The 20,159-nt window shown below is 33.5% G+C and overlaps 1 protein-coding gene across 1 annotated transcript in view; it reads left to right on the forward strand.

Moving 5' to 3' along the window:
* The first annotated feature begins 23 nt into the window (after positions 1-23).
* sfl (N-deacetylase and N-sulfotransferase sfl) overlaps positions 24-20,159 on the forward strand; it is a 259,871-nt gene continuing 239,735 nt past the window's right edge. Inside the window, exon 1 of the mRNA XM_090159288.1 lies at positions 24-331. The gene's annotated coding sequence lies outside the window, so the exon portion shown is untranslated. The remainder of the gene's footprint in view (positions 332-20,159) is intronic.

Raw genomic sequence — 20,159 nt, forward strand, 5'->3', positions numbered from 1 at the left:
TTTCGCTTTATTTATTACTGGAATGTGCATATCGCGTCTGTAAATTAGTCCGTCGGTTTGTCTGACAAATACGAAGAAGTCCCGATTGAGTATTGTATTTATAATTAATGTGGCGTATTTATCGATATCTATGAAAGCGAGCTAATATAGAACGGGTGCCGTTGCGTACATTGTCTCTATGTAACGTTTCAAATGAGGTATTCATAGTACTAGGCTTAGTGTGATAAAGTGAACATTAGGATTTCGTAAGCCTTTGTTCGGGGCGCCAAATTCCGTAATCTGGTCTGGATTCGCGAGTTATCTGGCACGATTTTGAATTAACAAACGCTTTGTAAGTACCAATTTCTTTCGTAATTTAGCATTTTGAAGTCCAATGTTGCCTACAATTAATTTTAATATGTATTTGAACTTTATTTTAAGTTATTTTACTCCCCTTACGAGATATTTTACCCATTCAATGTCAAGGTAATGTAGGTAAACCAATGCAAATTTTTTCGACATACGTGGGTAGCGGTATATATTTCGTATTTAACGAGGTTTTCTTGTAAATGTGACTTACAAACGTGATATTTTAGGGGTGCATATAGCTTAATTAAAAGTCGAACGGAAAATGAGTAATACCATACCAAGACATCTACTTATTCATTAAAAGATCATATTTCACTGACTCATACTTCTTTATTTCCGTGTTTTGTGAAATAAAACAATATTTTTCTTTAATATTATCAACTCTAACCGGTAATTTGGGATCAGAATAAAATTTATCAACCAATAATCGAATTGACAAGCATATACTTAAATTAAAATGAGATAATTATCAGGATATTGACACTTGCCAAAATGGGTAATGATTGTAGGGTGGTTAGTAAGGTTTGTTTATAGCTCTTTGTTAATAACATAATAGGTCTTTATAGTAAAGAAAATTCCTCGTTGTTAGGGTAGTTACTTAGGATTTGACGTAACTGTGGACGGCGCCAAGACTCGGTGGCGCCCCCTATTTCTTGGCAGTCGCGTTTTTAAGTGAAAGAAAAATATTATTGAAGTCATTATTACTGACGCTTTAGACGGGGGCTTTTAGCGAAAGTCCTTTATTAGCCCAAATTTCGCTCTTGTTTATGGCGACGGCGTTTATTAAGACATCAAAGGAAGAATATTAGCCACCAGTTTTCTTAGGCAGATAAAACTAAAAAATCGTTTATTCGTTGTGATTTGCATATTGTGGTCGATAACTTAATCGGCGTTTTAATATTTTATTCATAGAACATATGATAGCCAATTATAATAAATTACCGAGTGTGTTTTTTCGTAATCTTAAAATATTCCCAATATGCTATTTTGAAGGAACTTTAAAACTCAGTTTAACAAGATACTTAAATTTCTTTTAGAAGTAATTATAGATACAATGAATTTTAAAACGATTAAGGTTTAGTAATACTAATTTCTATGGAAAAAACGTGGAAAATAATCCGTACATTTCTTAAACCTAACGAATTTAATTTTTTTCTATAAAATATGTGGCTAAACCGCTAAAGTTAACAATAAATACCCGTAATTTTTTAATTTTTAATTGATTAAATACAGTTAAAACCATGGTTTTATACTTGATTATCATACTGGTACACAAAATTATTAGGTAATTTAACTTAAAAATTAAAAGTTCCTTTCTCAATTTTTTTAAACGTACATTTAGCTGAAATTACCTTTAAACTCCTATATTTGAAAATTGTTACTCTTATATTATCCGATGTAATAAAATTTTGTGTCCTGTATTATCCTATGAATTGAAAAATATATTTTCGTATTTTTCCTATAAGGAAATTTAATTTTTGACTGGTCTCCCCGAAGAATTGAAAACTAAAATAAATTTAATTATTTTTTGCCAAATAAAAATTTAAATACAATTATATTTGGCAAAGTTTTAAAAATTACTGTCAAAATGAGATAAACGTTTGTCAGGGTATTTTTAACAAAATAAAAATTTAAATATAATTAAAATAGTCAAAGTTATGGAAATTACTGTCAAAGTGAGAAGAAAAATTTTAAGCTTTTCAACTTACAAAACTTGTCCTAAATTTAGGTTTGCGATAGTTGGAATATATACATTGATAAATTAGTTTCTTAAAACTAATGTTTTACTGATAATTTTTGGTATAGTTAAATTTTAGTGTAATATCCTCAATATAAAATTGGTATTCATAATACAATCTCTAGAAGGTTTCAATTTATATTCGTTTGAGATGGCGGTCATGGCTAGAAGGCCGGGATAAGGGATGATTACAGCCTTAGAAAGATGATGTCATTTGAAGAAAAATTAAAAATTTATACCAATAAGAGGTTAAGCAAGCTCTTACGTCAACGTCTACCTTGAACTACTTTTATAAAGCATTGCTGGGCTCCTAGCTCATCCTATAATTCCTATATTTTCCTATAAAATCCTATAATTTAATTTTTTTATCATTTTTCCTATATTTTTACTATACACGGTTAAACCTACTCAACTAATAAAACTTTAAAATATTTACATACCAAAAAGAAAAATATTTAATTTGTTTCATTTTACTCGTAAAGAAATGACGCTTGCGAAAATTTAAACCGTGAAAGAGAAAATTCGAAAAATATTTTATTTTATTTTCTGACTTGCCTTACATTGTTATGACACCTTTTAAATACACGCTATAGAACTTGCTTATTTCCATATTTTAACCCTAAATTGTTAATTTAGTCGTTTAATTATCCTTTAAATTGTTAATTTAGTCGTATAATTATCCTTTAAATTGGAAATTTAGTCGTATAATTATCCTTTAAATTGGAAATTTAGTCGTATAATTATCCTTTAAATTGGTAATTTAGTCGTATAATTATCCTTTAAATTGGAAATTTAGTCGTATAATTATCCTTTAAATTGGAAATTTAGTCGTATAAATATCGTTTAAATTGGAAATTTCGTATACAGCACTATCCTTTAAATTGCCAATTTAGTCCTATAATTATCCTATAATTTAGAAATTTAGTCCTATAATTATCCTATAATTTAGAAATTTAGTCCTTTAATTATCCTATAATTTTGAAATTTAGTACTATAATTATCCTAGTATAATTTTGAAATTTTGTCCTATAATCATCCTAGTATAATTTTAAAATTTAGTCCTATAATTATCCTATTATAATTTTGAAATTCAGTCCTTTAATTATCCTATAATTTTTAAATTTAGCCCTTTAATAATCGTATAATTTTGAAATTAGTCCTTTAATAATCCTATAATTTTGAAATTTAGTACTATAATTATCCAATTATAATTTTGAAATTAAGTCCTTTAATTATCCTATAATTTTTAAATTTAGCCCTTTAATAATCGTATAATTTGGAAATTTAGTACTTTAATTATCCTAGTATAAATTTTAAATTTAATTCTATAATTTTTTAAATTTTGATCCTATAATTCCTATACAGGGTGTCTATTTTTATTCGAAAAAGTGATTTTTCTCAATAACCGTTGTAGTTAGAATTTTGAAATTTTTTGTGTTAATTGTCAGTACCGGGGGCCATTGTTGTACATAATGTTTATCGATTTTAAAATAATTTTTTAAAATTTTGAAAAAATAAATTTTGATGTATTGGAGCTCGTCAAATTTTGTCAATGAGAAAAATGTAGAGCGACGTCGAAAACATAAGAATATCGTTTGGTCGTTGAAAACAATCATTTTTCACGAAATTACACGCGTTTGAAAATTGACTTAACGGGTAAACAAAAATAATTGGAAAAATCAAAAACTAGAATCTTTTGGATGCAGTGGAAGTCGTAAGACAATATTATTGTTAGACTGAACTAAATATAATTTTTATTTATTTAAATTAAATTTAATGAAAAATAACCGAAAGTCCAAAAACAATATCCCCGAAATTAGAAACGTGAAATCTTGAAGGTTCCCCGAGTATTTACTGAACGAAAATTTTCTATGGTAATATAGCATTTAAATGAGAGATAGAAATTTAGAATCTTGCATTTAATAAATAAAAATAATATTTAGTTCATCCTAAAATAATATTGTTTTACGACTTCCACTGCATCCAAAAGAATCTAGTTTTTTATTTTTCCAATTATTTTGTTTCCCGTTAAGTCAATTTTCAAACGCGTGTAATTTCGTAAAAAATGATTGTGTTTTCAACGACCAAACGTTATTCTTATGTTTTCGACGTCGCTCTACATTTTTCTCATTGACAAAATTTGACGAGCTCCAATACATCAAAATTTAATTTTTTACAAATTTTAAAATATTATTTTAAAAACGATAAACATTATGTACAACAATGGCCCCCGTTACTGACAATTCACACAAAAAAATTCAAAATTCTAACTACAACGGTTATGGAGAAAAATAACTTTTTCGATTAAAAATGGACACCCTGTATATTTTTGAGACCAGCATCGTAAAAGCCTACACGCTCCCGTTGAAATGTCGGATGCTCAATCTCTGTAGTATCGACCTTAATTAACTCCACAAGTTATTCCACGATATCCTCGTCGTACGACTAGCTTTAATTAGTGTATTCGCTCCTTGAATCGCGCATGTTATAAACATAATGTACAGGCAGGACTTCGAGATTAAGAAAGTCTTGAGGGCTGACATTAGGGTTACTAGAGGCCAAACTCACGAATCAAAACGTCCGAAGGGTAACGCCGAGCTAAAGCGAGTCTCGAATCGAAAAAAGTAAGAAAATGTTTCTGGAAGATGCCCGCCATCTATTGGTAACAATGCGTATTAAAATACAATATATTATCCAAAATACCTATAGCGACCGAAAACCGTTGCAGAGTATTATAATTAAACAAAAGTTCTTAGCTAACTTTAATTTATTCCAACACTTCCAAGCGAGAAGCGACTCATCTGGACTACGACTGCCATCTATCGGTGGAAATGCGTACTAAAATACAAAATATCTAAAATAATAAAGGAGATAGAAAAACGTTGTAGAGTATTATAATTAGACAAACTTTACAGTACTTACCTATAATATATTCCAAATATAAAAAATATGGTGAAACGTTACTGAAATTTGTGATTAAATGCAATTAAATTTTATTATTAATTAATAATTCAATTTAATAAAGATTTGATTATAAAATATGAAGACAGATGGCGCTGTTTTTTTCTCACGAATCTATTTCTGAAGCTGATGAAAATAGTAAGTTCCTTTCAGAGAAAACCAAATAAGTACAAATTAAAAGTTAAAAAGTTTAGACAAGAATTGATATAAATAGATCAATTCTTGGTTTAGATCAATCTCATTTTCATTTCCGATCAAATTTAAAACCGCCCATAGCGACTCCAAGTTTGTTGGAAATTAATCAATATGTGAAGCAATTTCCGTATTAACTAAGAGTTTTTTTAATTTTAATTGTTTTTTCTCTTGAAACCATAAAATAAAAAGTCACCTTTATACTAAAATATAATTAAATTAACGTATTATAGAAGTGGAATATTAAGTTAAAAATTAAATAATTTCGATCTTACAAAAATGAAGGAAAAGTTCTAAATTGGTCAGATAAAAATCAGGGAATTTGAATCTGAAAATATGGTGGTAACCCTCCAGGGGCTTTAAAACAAGACCTGTAAAACCTGAAAATATCAGAGATTGTCCACCGAAAAGTCAGGGGAAAGTATCAGGGAAATAACATTTTTTTAGGAACATTTTATTAGGGCTCTGAAAGTTGGCCCTGAAGACTACAAATCTACAGCCAGAAGCTTTTTCTATTAAAAATGGTACTTCATTACTTCTCTTTTATAGAATAATAAGGAACGAATTTAGCTCAAATGTCAATTGTGAAATGCATAACCCTATATTTCTTAATAAAATGATTGGTTAAGTTAGCAATGACATAAAAAGTTACACTAGAGAAGTGTTTGCTACGTAATGAGATTAGCGTGAAAATCGGGGAATATCGTAAAATATTTGCGGGGGAAATCGGGAAATATCTGCGGGGAAATCGGGAAATATCTGCGGGGAAATTGGGAAATATCTGCGTGGAAATCGGGAAATATCTGCGTGGAAATCGGGAAATATCTGCGTGGAAATCGGGAAATATCTGCGTGGAAATCGGGAAATATCTGCGTGGAAATCGAGAAATATCTGCGTGGAAATCGGGAAATATCTGCGTGGAAATCGGGAAATATCTGCGTGGAAATCGGGAAATATCTGCGTGGAAATCGGGAAATATCTGCGTGGAAATCGGGAAATATCTGCGTGGAAATCGGGAAATGTCTGCGTGGAAATCGGGAAATATCTGCGTGGAAATTGGGAAATATCTGCGTGGAAATTGGGAAATATCTGCGTGGAAATCGGGAAATATCTGCGTGGAAATCGGGAAATATCTGCGTGGAAATTGGGAAATATCTGCGTGGAAATTGGGAAATATCTGCGTGGGAACCGGGAAATATTCGCGGGGAAATATCGGAAAATATTCGCGGGGAAATATTGGAAAATATCCGCGGGGAAATCGGGAAATATCCGCGGGGAAATCGGAAAATAACCGCGGGGAAAATCGGAAAATAACTGCGGGGAAAATCGGAAAATATCTGCGGGGAAATTGGGAAATATCTGCGGGGAAATTGGGAAATATCTGCGTGGAAATTGGGAAATATCTGCGTGGAAAATCGGAAAATAACTGCGTGGAAAATCGGAAAACATCTGCGGGGAAAATCGGGAAATATCTGCGTGGAAAATCGGGAATAATTGCGTGGAAAATCGGGAAATATTGGGGAAAATCGGGAAATATCAGGGAAATCGGTTTTCCAATAGTGATATGAACCCGAGATGGCGTCACCCCCTATATGATGAGTTCTTTTAAAAAGAATCGGCCTCTTGGGAATCCGTTTTCATTCTAAATTCCATCGTGTTTCGAATTTCTGTCGAAAAATTGCCATGTACCGGTTTCTTCTTGGAAAAACGAGATTGAAGTCGTGATGTTTTTAAAGTTTTACTCCAACTCTCTCAAGCTGGGGTTAAATTGTACCTCACCTCGCCCTTAAGACAAAGCCGGGGGCTTTGGTATAGTTTGCGCTCAACGTAGTAATTTAATATATTCTTCGCCGAAGTGTCTTATCTTACCTTACGAGCGAGAGGCCTACAATTATCTGGCGTATATTTTATTATCCAAGGTTTTCTATTTACGGCGCGTTTTAGCTTTCGGAACATTTGATAGAAAGTTATGTAAGATAAACGCGGGAAATTCACCTCGGCTTGTTTAAAGTTTCATAATACCAAAAATCGATTTTATTGACGTATTTAAAACCTTTTTTTGTGTGAAAGAATTTTATGATCATTATTTCAATTGGAAATTGTTTTCGGTTTATTTTTAGGCAGTAACGTCATGCTTGATATATTAAGTTATTTAAAAAAATAAAACTCCTATTTCGTCTAATACAACCGGGCTCCCTGCGATCCTATAATTCCTATATTTTCCTATAATTCCAACTTCTAAAACTTTAAGGCTTACATACCAAAATGGAATATATTTAATTTGTCGTTTTTCTCGAAAAATAATAAATTGAATCACAAAGGAGCGAATTTGAAAATATTTTTAATTTCCTTTTCTAATCTATCTTACGTTGCTATGAGTCCATTTAAATGCACGAAATAAAACTTACACATTTCTATATTTTAACCCTATAAAACTCTTTTAAAATGGTAAAGTCCTATAATTTTGAAATTTTGATCGTATAATTATCCTATAATTTTGGTCCTATGATTATCCTATAATTTTTAAATTTTGATCCTATAATTATTCTATAATTTTGAAATTTTGATCGTATAATTATCCTATAATTTTGGTCCTATGATTATCCTATAATTTTTAAATTTTGATCCTATAATTATTCTATAATTTAGAAATTTTGATCCTATAAGTATCCTATAATTTTTATCCTATAATTTTGATCATATACTTATCCTATAATTATCCTATAATTTTGATCTTATAATTATCCTATAATTATAAAATTTTGATCCTATAACTATCGTATATATTTTTATCACTATTGGCTGGGAGCCCTATTACAATTAACAGAAGTAACGTAAAGAAGTATGACACTTAAATGTTAATTTTCTAACCAAACCTTTTCACTAAATCTTGTAACTGAACTTAGTTATGTATTATCGTCTTTGTGCGAAGTATATTTAGCCTTTGACATATTTAGACGCTAGGGGGCTCAGTGATGAACTTAAACCTTTCAAATTAGTACGGTGATTTGTTTTGCTAATTGTCATACTTATTTATATGTTTCTTTTGAGTAAAAAATAGTATGGGGAATTACACCAAATACTAACTAAGCCTTTTATAAATCAGTAAATATCCAGAGGAAATATAATTTTAACATTTAAGTTACATTTAATATCGTTAGTCAAATTTGAGACTTATTGGGACATCATATTTATCCGCTGTATGCAATTTCATGGCGATTGATCAAGGATTTCACAAGATCACAATTAACCAACCTTCCTATCACACTTGCCCCGCATTTTGGGGGTAAGTGTGACCATACGAAGATATTATTTTAGATATACGTAAAAAATATAGCTTTATTGGGACACCATTTTTAACCTCTGTATGCAAATTTATCGCGATTGGTCAAGGATTTCAAGTGATCACAATTACCGCACCCCCTTATCACACTTGCCCCTCATTTTGGGGGTAAGTGTGATCAGTAACGGAGTTAAATTAAATAATAAATATTTATATCACTATTTAATTGATATTATATTTTATTGCGTGGTTGTGTAGGATAAAGTGGCCGTATTAATTGTACCAATTCTTAAGAGGGTGCTATTTTTAGTTTAAGAGTAATTTCAGGTAAACGCCAAAAACAAATATTTTGATCACACTTACCTCTATTGACCCTAGATAGATATATAGATAGATAGCTATATAGATAGATATGTAGATAAATAGATAGATATCTACATAATTAGAGTATTAGTTTCAAAAGCTGCAAATAGATCCCAAATACGATCCATCCCCATGAAAATGTTAGCCGACGAACAAGCCTAATTGGGAGATTTACCTTTGGTCTCTTATATAGGTCAAAGGTTAAATCGCTGTCGTAAAACGTGCCTTTTCGGGGGGCGGGGCGGCGCGCGGGTGTGTCCGTTCGGGGCTAGGACACCTTCCAACGCCCCGATGTCTTGGGCTCTCTGCAATTTCTCCACAGGCCGCTCTAGTTAAGAAAAGAATGCGCCAGTTTTTCCGCTTCCCTGTAAAAAGGAACTGTCAATTATTAATCGCGGTATCTATAAGCCACGCGGGGAGGGGAGGGGCTGCGGATCAGGCGAACTACGGCCGCCGCTCCCCCTCCTCCTTCAAATTGGATGTCCCCGTAGAATTACTTTTATTGATGGCGTCCCTTTTTGACCGAATTTATCTCGGACGAAGCTTTTGCTATTCGCTATGTTGTTGTCGTACATGTCGTAGGTACAAATACGAAAATTTCCACGTAGAAAAATCTATGTTGTAGTTTTTCCCTGTAGACCGGAGATTGGAGGCCTCTAGTCGAGATGGAGACCGGAGATTGGAGGCCTCTAGTCGAGATGGAGACTGGAGACTGGATGCCTCTAGTCGAGATGGAGACTGGAGACCGGAGATTGGAGGCCTCTAGTCGAGATGGCCAAGAATCTTCGCGATTCTTCGGAAAAAGCGACTTTACTGGAGAGCGTGGTGCCATCTATTTATGGCAAAGGAAGTTAAAATTCAAAATAGCCAAATGATAACGTCGTCAGTCAGAGAGCCATTGTAGAGTATTATAATTAGACAAATTATATTCTTATTTAGTGGGTTTTAACCTAAATTATATATCCCGTGTAAAAATATTGTTTATAATTGGTGTAATTTATGTTATTGACCAATTTACAAACGATCCAATCAACGCGAAGGGTACCTATAAGTACCGCCTTTTTTATTTCGACGCTAGCGACATCTATTGAAAAAAAGAGCTATTTCGCGTCGAGCCGCCACTTGCTTTAATGAAGGCGTATTACAAACCCAAGATAAAATTACAAAAACTCCCGAAGAATGATCAAATTCGAAACCACAGTTTTTAAATCGGATAATTTAATTATTATCACGGAAATCGATAATAATGCGGCAACCCAGCCCACTTTTAATTATAATACTGAAAGGACAAATGTCAAAATTGTTTCTTTGTATGGTTTCGTAGTTATGTAGAATATTCCTTCATTTGGGATAATATTTAGGGCTTCTCTGCTTTTGTTTTCTTGTCAGTTATTTAGCCAGTTATTCTCGGTAAAGCCACGGCTTATATACACAGGCTAGAAGTCGGTGTACTTTCGTACGTACTAAAGAAGGGGGACCGTTACGTACTGCTGGCCTTTATCCCCATTAAAATTATAACTTCCCAAGCGCCACCTTGTATATGAAAAAAGTACTAATTAATTTTATTATTATTTCTTAAATGTAAGTACAATTTAATTTTAACTAAAGCCAAAATTGCTGTTTTAAAATACTATTTTCGTGCTTAAAAAGTTATATTTTAACTATCAATAATTAAAATTACAATGCAGGTGGCGCTACTAACGGGCCTCAACTCCTAAAGCCCGAAAAATGTTGAAAAACATCAGGGTGTCCATTCTTCTTATATTTTATAATTTTTCCTATATTTCAATGCTTTCCTTTATTTTCCTATAATTTTACCATTTTTCCTATATTTTCCTATATTTAGATATTATTTTGTATTTCGCGCGGTTGTTTAGAATTTCCCGCGTACCTAGTTCGCTTTTAGTAATACAGATGGCGCTCAATATACTAAATCCCTTTGATAAAATGTAAACTGCTTCTACAAAGAACTGCACTGAACTGATTTAAGAATATCGTCGTCTGCTTAATGATCTGACTTCACTATATTAAAACAAATTTCCGAGGGCTCGGACACTTTCCATTATTTTGTACGGGATTTCGGGATTTCGTACAGATTTTGGCGATTTTATCTTTAATTTTTGAAGTGATTTTGAGATTTTAATGTTAATTTACCATAGAGAGAGAGTTAAAAGATTTTGCGATTTTAGACAAAGTGTACGGGATTTTGGTAAATGCCCGACCCCTTGCAAATTTCAATTTTATTTATGCAAATTTTCCTATATGGTCCTATATTATCAAAGATAATACTCCTATATTTTCCTATAAATCGACTGTTGCATTTCCTATATTCCTATAAATTTTTTGGGGTTTTTCAGTGGTCACCCTGAAACATGCGAAATGACTAAGTTTAGGATAAATTAAGAAATATATGATTCATGCCTTTGACTAATTTTGCGAAGACTTGTTTAATTAATAAACAATATGAAGATGTAACATAATAATTTACCCCTACACTGCTATTTCAATTATCTTCAGAAACTAAATTAAACACCCGCTAATTCACAAGTCACGACTCCATATTCCATAATAACACAAAAAACTATCTAAAAAATAGTTTCAACAATTTGTCGATAGAGGGCGCGTCGAACGCCATAATTCCCTCGCAACCAGCCTTGGAAATAAGGTTTTATTTTAAACTGGTCCTTATGACCAGTGACCCCTTAGTAAATGAATTATTAAACTGGTCCTTATGACCAGTTACCCCCTAGCATATGAATTATTAAACTGGTCTTATATAAAAGTTCTAATGTCATTTATAAGCCTAAAAAAACCTAAACTACCGTAACATGTTTAGAAGTTAGATTAGGTTGGTAAAATTAACTTTACATGTATTTAAAATAGTTAACTTCATTTTATGAGTACCACAAGAATAGTACAATATACAATCTCACGTAAGACTACTACCATAGCCTAGAAGATCCTCGTAATTTACCGTATTATCTCCCTTTCTAGGCCCCGTAACTCCAGAGTCCCCGGTCCGTTACCGCGTAGCCAGGTAGCCTACCGTACTCCAGGGAAAGCGAGACTAGAGGATTGAGGGTTTAAGGCCAGAGGGGGGTTAACGAGCGAAGGGACTCTACATAAAACCTCGACGTGTGGCCGCGGCGGTAGTAAGCGGAGTCACTGTACATAGAAATCCAATGAATAGGGAAATCAAAATTGATATAAACCTTAAATTAATAGGTCATCTCCTATTATTTCGAATTAATAAACTGGACACGGTGACCAGTGAGCCCCCAAATTTTGAATAAATAAACTGGTCTGAGCAATTAATTAATTGGTCTTTGACCACCTGACCACCGTTATTTCCAAGGCTGCTCGCAACTAATTGCGCAGCTGATCCTAACGGTGAAATGACAAACGACGAAGACAAACGTTCTTAGACAAGCTGGACAACAAAAGTCGTAATAGTGCGAACAAAACCAGATTCTTATATTACTAATTAGTTACGATTGGTCATTTTACCTCCTGGCCGAAGATTTGCGCGAGAAAACCAAAGTGGATTCCCGATTTTATTTCCTGAAAGCAATACACTTTTTTATTGATTGTGGATCCATCTCTCGGCCCAAGCTGGAAACTCCCCCGTTAAAGAAAAAATGAATTTTTAACCAAAACTATCAAACCGTCGGTATAATCTGAATTAGGGAGAATTACTTTGTTGAGACGATTTTTAGCGTTGCTTCCAATCCCCTTCATGCTCAAACACTAAGCTGCGAGGGGTCGGACATTCAAAGAAATCCCGTACAGCCTGGTTTTTTTTCCAAATCTCGAAATTCTACGTGAAATCTCGAAATTCTACGTGAAATCTCGAAATCCATCGTGAAATCTCGAAATGCAACGTGAAATCTCGAAATGCAACGTGAAATCTCGAAATGCAACGTGAAATCTCGAAATCCATCGTGAAATCTCGAAATCCATAGTGAAATCTCGAAATCCATCGTGAAATCTCGAAATCCATCGTGAAATCTCTAAATCCATCGTGAAATCTCGAAATGCAACGTGAAATCTCGAAATGCAACGTGAAATCTCGAAATGCAACGTGAAATCTCGAAATGCAACGTGAAATCTCGAAATGCAACGTGAAATCTCGAAATGCAACGTGAAATCTCGAAATGCAACGTGAAATCTCGAAATGCAACGTGAAATCTCGAAATGCAACGTGAAATCTCGAAATGCAACGTGAAATCTCGAAATGCAACGTGAAATCTCGAAATGCAACGTGAAATCTCGAAATGCAACGTGAAATCTCGAAATGCAACGTGAAATCTCGAAATGCAACGTGAAATCTCGAAATGCAACGTGAAATCTCGAAATGCAACGTGAAATCTCGAAATGCAACGTGAAATCTCGAAATGCAACGTGAAATCTCGAAATGCAACGTGAAATCTCGAAATGCAACGTGAAATCTCGAAATGCAACGTGAAATCTCGAAATGCAACGTGAAATCTCGAAATGCAACGTGAAATCTCGAAATGCAACGTGAAATCTCGAAATGCAACGTGAAATCTCGAAATGCAACGTGAAATCTCGAAATGCAACGTGAAATCTCGAAATGCAACGTGAAATCTCGAAATCCAACGTGAAATCTCGAAATCCAACGTGAAATCTCGAAATGCAACGTGAAATCTCGAAATGCAACGTGAAATCTCGAAATCCAACGTGAAATCTCGAAATCCAACGTGAAATCTCGAAATCCAACGTGAAATCTCGAAATCCAACGTGAAATCTCGAAATCCAACGTGAAATCGAGAAATCCAACGTGAAATCGAGAAATCCAACGTGAAATCGAGAAATCCAACGTGAAATCGAGAAATCCAACGTCAAATCGAGAAATCCAACGTCAAATCGAGAAATCCAACGTCAAATCGAGAAATCCAACGTGAAATCGAGAAATCCAACGTCAAATCGAGAAATCCAACGTCAAATCGAGAAATCCAACGTCAAATCGAGAAATCCAACGTCAAATCTCGAAATCCAACGTCAAATCTCGAAATCCAACGTCAAATCTCGAAATCCAACGTGAAATCTCGAAATCCAACGTGAAATCTCGAAATCCAACGTGAAATCTCGAAATCCAACGTGAAATCTCGAAATCCAACGTGAAATCTCGAAATCCAACGTGAAATCTCGAAATCCAACGTGAAATCTCGAAATCCAACGTGAAATCTCGAAATCCAACGGGAAATCTCGAAATCCAACGGGAAATCTCGAAATCCAACGGGAAATCTCGAAATCCAACGTGAAATCTCGAAATCCAACGGGAAAAGTTCGAAATCCAACGGGAAAAGTTCGAAATCCAACGGGAAAAGTTCGAAATCCAACGGGAAAAGTTCGAAATCCAACGGGAAAAGTTCGAAATCCAACGGGAAAAGTTCGAAATCCAACGGGAAAAGTTCGAAATCCAACGGGAAAAGTTCGAAATCCGGCGTGAAATCTCGAAATCCGGCGTGAAATCTCGAAATCCAACGGGAAAAGTTCGAAATCCGGCGTGAAATCCCGTATACAGACAGTTTTGGTGAATGCCCGACCCCTCGTAAGCTCCGACCCCTCGTAAGCTCCACCCCCCACAACAAAATCAAATCCGCCCAGTACCTCATTGGTTCCCTGCAACTGACGTCACATTGCCATTCTCCCTAACAATAGGTAAATATATTATTGATCTTATCAACCAATCAAATTCTGCCATTTTCAAGCTCTAATTCGACTGATTAGCGCGGAAAACTAAAGTTTAAATTTTTCTTTATTAAATTGAATTAATAACCAAATTTAATTGCAGTTTCTATAAATTGCAATTTCATAAATACATTGAAGTATAATAAGCGATTTACATCAATATTTTTAGTGTTGTTAATTTTCCGGAAAAATAAAAAATCGAAACAAATTACTTTTTAAGGTTTTTTAATGTTTTTAACTTTTTATCGATATAAAATGTCTAATATCAGTAAACATACTACAAAACATAAATAGTGTTACATTGTTAATCAGTTTCAATCTAGTCTAGAGGTTTAGTTTTACTTTTAGATTCGAAAAATAAAGCGAAATTAAATTTAAAACAATATATTAGATAGTCATGGAATTAAAACTTTTTTTTATTTTTTTCGGAAAAATACGGAAAATATTCCGGAAAAAAGCCCACGGTATTTTCCGGAAAATTTTCCCCGCGCGAAAATTTTCTGACTTAGAAAACTAAATATTTTAAAAATAACTTTATTTTCACTCATATAAAATTGATTGAAACAGACAACGCTGTTATTCAACGGTGTGAAACAAGTGTTATTCTGTAGTGAGCAGCTTGTTGTGGTTTTTTGTTCATCGCCTGCTTTAGCGGGGTTAACCCTGCGGGTTCCTCGCCTAAGTCTTTTTTATCTAGACGTAAAATGCGGTTTTTACACGAGTGGATATTTCGTTTTTTAATGAGTCAAATTAAAGATCAAAAACAAATCGGGCTCCTTCTCTCTTCATTTGAAGTATGCGCTCTTAATATTGCCAATTAAATACCTTATTTATTCCTCGCTAATAAGGGCTGACTAATTAACCCCGTTTAATCAGCCCAATTTAACGGCTAATACCCTGTAATTAATATCTTAAATTTCAACGGCGGATGTTGAATATCGCTGCTTTTGCCAAGATCCATTTACGTGCCATTTCCCTGTTCTGTTGCATGCTAAGGAGGCGATCTTAGGCATGCTAATGTCTTAGACTTTGTTATATTATTTAATGAAATTATACGTATACCTTTGTAGAAATTTATTTTGGAAATTTAAAGAAGCTAATATTATATTAAATATAAATAGCCAAATAAGATGAATGAAATGTAATGCTATATATTAATACTACAAAATTTTACGTATTTATAAAAATATAATGAATTAATATAATATAATATAGTATAATAAAATAATTAATGGTTCGTATTCCATTCAAGAGATGCGCAGCTTTGTAGAACAGGACAAGTCAAGGAATTTCAATTGTTTTTGAGAATTTAAAGAATCTAATGTTACATTACATATAAAAAGGCAAATAATATGAATGAAATGTAATGCTATATATTAATACAACAATATATATATATATATATATATATATATATATATATATATATATATATTTTACTTTTAAGTTTCATAATGGTTTGACTTGTCTAAGTCTAACTTTTTCTTGTTTTCCCTGTCCATTTTAAGAGATTTTCCCTGACTATTTTTAACTTAAGTTATTTAATTAATGAACTTTAACTCGTATATTAGTATAAATGTGACAAATGTGGAAATACAAAGTTATCACAGAACTATAACATAAACTATCTTCCAAGTTTAAGAAAAATTGATACTAGTATAAAAAGTACTCATTTTAAATTTAGGTTTAACATTGGCGTTACAGTATCTTTCAGAAGTGAAAGTTTCCATTATTAATACTTTCGATTAAGTTCAATAGATGGCGGCATTTAAGTTCATTAAAATGAAAACTGAGCTGGTAAATCTGTTATGGCTAAATATTAATATTACATGACCCAGTGCGCTTAATAACTATGAAAAGATATTGCTTTTGGGTGAACCTCCAGGTAATAAATATCAGAAAGTCATCAGTCCCGACAAGAGATGGGGAAGCCGGTACTAATTACCGGGCCCGTGCGGCCCCGGGGCCCCGATTTGAAACAAACAAAGTATACTTATCCCCATTCTATCGGGGCCTGAAATTAATATTTTCGCCGACCCTGGCCCGCTATCGGTGGCCCTGAAAATTATTGCCGGAAGTGAGTTTATTATTATATCTGTTACTTGTAGAGTTTACAGCTTACATGCATTAGGCTATAAATAGAATAAAACTATACAGACTGATACTTCGCGGCCCAAAAGAAAAATAATCGCAAGTTTATCTAATCCTTGAACTCTCTCTGTATAGTTTATTTTATTTTTATTATCACAGTGGTTAAACCATTTTGTATGTATTTAATATTATAATAGAACGAGTTATGAAGTCTGCAGGAAATCGGTTCATTAAAACTCTCGTATTGCTTGCTTTTGTTTGTTAGAGACAAATTAGTATATGCCTTAATATCTTGCGATACCGGTTCACATATCGGTGAAAACCGGGATATCGTTTCAAATATCGGTCTAAAACGGGATATCGTTTTAAATATCGGTCTAAAACGGGATATCGGTAAAAAAACTGGGATAACGGGTGAAATATTGGTTAAAAAACTTATATCGGTTCAAATATCTGTAAAAAACTGGTATATCGGTAGAAATATCTGTAAAAAACTGGTATATCGGTAGAAATATCTGTAAAAAACTGGTATATCGGTACAAATATCTGTAAAAAACTGGTATATCGGTTCAAATATCTGTAAAAAAACTGGTATATCGGTACAAATATCTGTAAAAAACTGGTATATCGGTACAAATATCTGTAAAAAACTGGTATATCGGTACAAATATCTGTAAAAAACTGGTATATCGGTACAAATATCTGTAAAAAACTGGTATATCGGTACAAATATCTGTAAAAAACTGGTATATCGGTACAAATATCTGTAAAAAACTGGTATATCGGTACAAATATCTGTAAAAAACTGGTATATCGGTAGAAATATCTGTAAAAAACTGGTATATCGGTACAAATATCTGTAAAAAAACTGGTATATCGGTACACATATCTGTAAAAAACTGGTATATCGGTACACATATCTGTAAAAAACTGGTATATCGGTACAAATATCTGTAAAAAACTGGTATATCGGTACAAATATCTGTAAAAAACTGGTATATCGGTACAAATATCTGTAAAAAACTGGTATATCGGTACAAATATCTGTAAAAAACTGGTATATCGGTACAAATATCTGTAAAAAACTGGTATATCGGTACAAATATCTGTAAAAAACTGGTATATCGGTACAAATATCTGTAAAAAACTGGTATATCGGTACAAATATCTGTAAAAAACTGGTATATCGGTACAAATATCTGTAAAAAACTGGTATATCGGTACAAATATCTGTAAAAAACTGGTATATCGGTTCAAATATCTGTAAAAAAATGGTATATCGGTTCAAATATCTGTAAAAAAATGGTATATCGGTACAAATATCTGTAAAAAACTGGTATATCGGTACAAATATCTGTAAAAAAACTGGTATATCGGTACAAATATCTGTAAAAAACTGGTATATCGGTACAAATATCTGTAAAAAACTGGTATATCGGTACAAATATCTGTAAAAAACTGGTATATCGGTACAAATATCTGTAAAAAACTGGTATATCGGTACAAATATCTGTAAAAAACTGGTATATCGGTACAAATATCTGTAAAAAACTGGTATATCGGTTCAAATATCTGTAAAAAACTGGTATATCGGTACAAATATCTGTAAAAAACTGGTATATCGGTTCAAATATCTGTAAAAAACTGGTATATCGGTACAAATTACGGTAAAAAACTGGTATATCGGTACAAATTACGGTAAAAAACCCGAAAACGGTCCCAATATCGGTCTAAACGGAATATTGTTCAAATATCGGTAACAAACTGGGATATCGGTTCAAATATCGGTAACAAACTGGGATATCGGTTCAAATATCGGTCTAAAACGGGATATAGCCTAAAACATCGGTAATTATCCGGAATATCTATAAATCGGGCTAGCGGTTCAAATGTCGGTAAAACCGGCTACTGGTCACTGGTTATTGAGGCTATCGCTTTATTGGTCAAAATATTATTTTTGTTCCCGCTGGGGCTATTTTCAACAACGTTGTATCATTCATAGTTTTGAAAAACGTAGAGCATAAAGGTTTGACGCTGTAAAAAGCTCTCGGGTCTATCCAGGCGCGGCAAAGCAATCAGGAGGGTGGACTTTAAATCGGCTTTATTTTTTACTTTCGGAAACGTTTTAAGGCCAACCTCCCGATAGGCGGCGCTATAGGCCTACGTTATATTATTACGGGCTTTTCTCCTACAGACCTATTTCGCTTAAAACGAGTCGGCTGAGACGCCGGAGCTGGTCTAGGTGAAAAGCGCCTCCCCGTTACCCGATACCAGCGAGGAAGGGGGCGTTAGCTCCCAGTTCGTGACGGTTACCGTCTCAGGTAACCCGCCGCTATATCATCCAGAATAGCCCAGAAAGAAAAATTGACTCTGGGAAAGAGTTTAAGAAAGTTTTTTGAATGCTGCGCCTTCGCCAGATATATATTTTTTTTTCGGGAACCCGAAATATTTGGATACCGAAAAACTCGGAAATGCGTTTTTCCACTGATAGGGTTTTTGTTGGAATTTTTTTATTTTCCCACCCACCGACTACAATTTTTGAATGGCACCCCTATAATAGAACTTCTCACGCTTTTGTACGGATGAAAAAGAGTCCTAAGGTAGAAAAAAGAACGCAACACTGAAAGTTTTTAATACGCCACCCTTTTACATCACCTTTTTGGATATATTTTTATTTTACAATAGCACTTTTATTTCGTAGACATTTTAGGTTTTTAGGTATGGGTTTCGAGGAGCGACAAGATATTCAGGTACATAAGACTCCTATATTTTCCTATAATTTTAAAATGATCGTATAAAATCCTATAATTACATTTGTTTATCCTATTTTTCCTATAATTTTAAAATGGTCCTATAAAATCCTATAATTACATTTGTTTATCCTATATTTCCTATAATTCTAAAATGGTCCTATAAAATCGCCATCTATGGGTACGTTTTGTGTTAAAAAAGTAGACCAACTTTAGCTACGAAGTATGCGAAGGCTCAGACCACTTCTGTCAAACTGGACTAGTAATGTTATTATATACAGCAGGAATCCATACCTCTACTTGGAATGCTTATCGCGGCAGATTTTCGTCTCGATGTGGCTGACGGTTTTTTCGACGTCACTATGTTAACTTAACAAACAACAACGTGAGAGAGGAGCGCGCGCAGAGGGGGTTTTTTATCTCGTAGGCGTGGCCAAAGCCGTCAGAGTGATCTTACCATACGCGATAATGCAGCATAAGCATTCCAAGTAGAGGTATGGATTCCTGGACGAAATATTACTTACCATTCCCAATTCTTTCGTATTTCCACTGTTTTGCACGTTAAATTTAATTTATATCTGTTTCGGGATCGTATAGTGTCGCATCAATATCAGCAGCACTGCACCCCGCCATTTTGATTTCTGTCGACCAGATATCTCGAAACTATTCTGACTATTTGGCTCAGAATGGTCAAAAACCAATGATAATATTTCCGGTC

This window comes from Leiobunum rupestre, chromosome 9 (assembly GCF_980474605.1).
Source record: "Leiobunum rupestre chromosome 9, qqLeiRupe1.1.hap1, whole genome shotgun sequence".
NCBI lineage: Eukaryota > Metazoa > Arthropoda > Arachnida > Opiliones > Sclerosomatidae > Leiobunum > Leiobunum rupestre.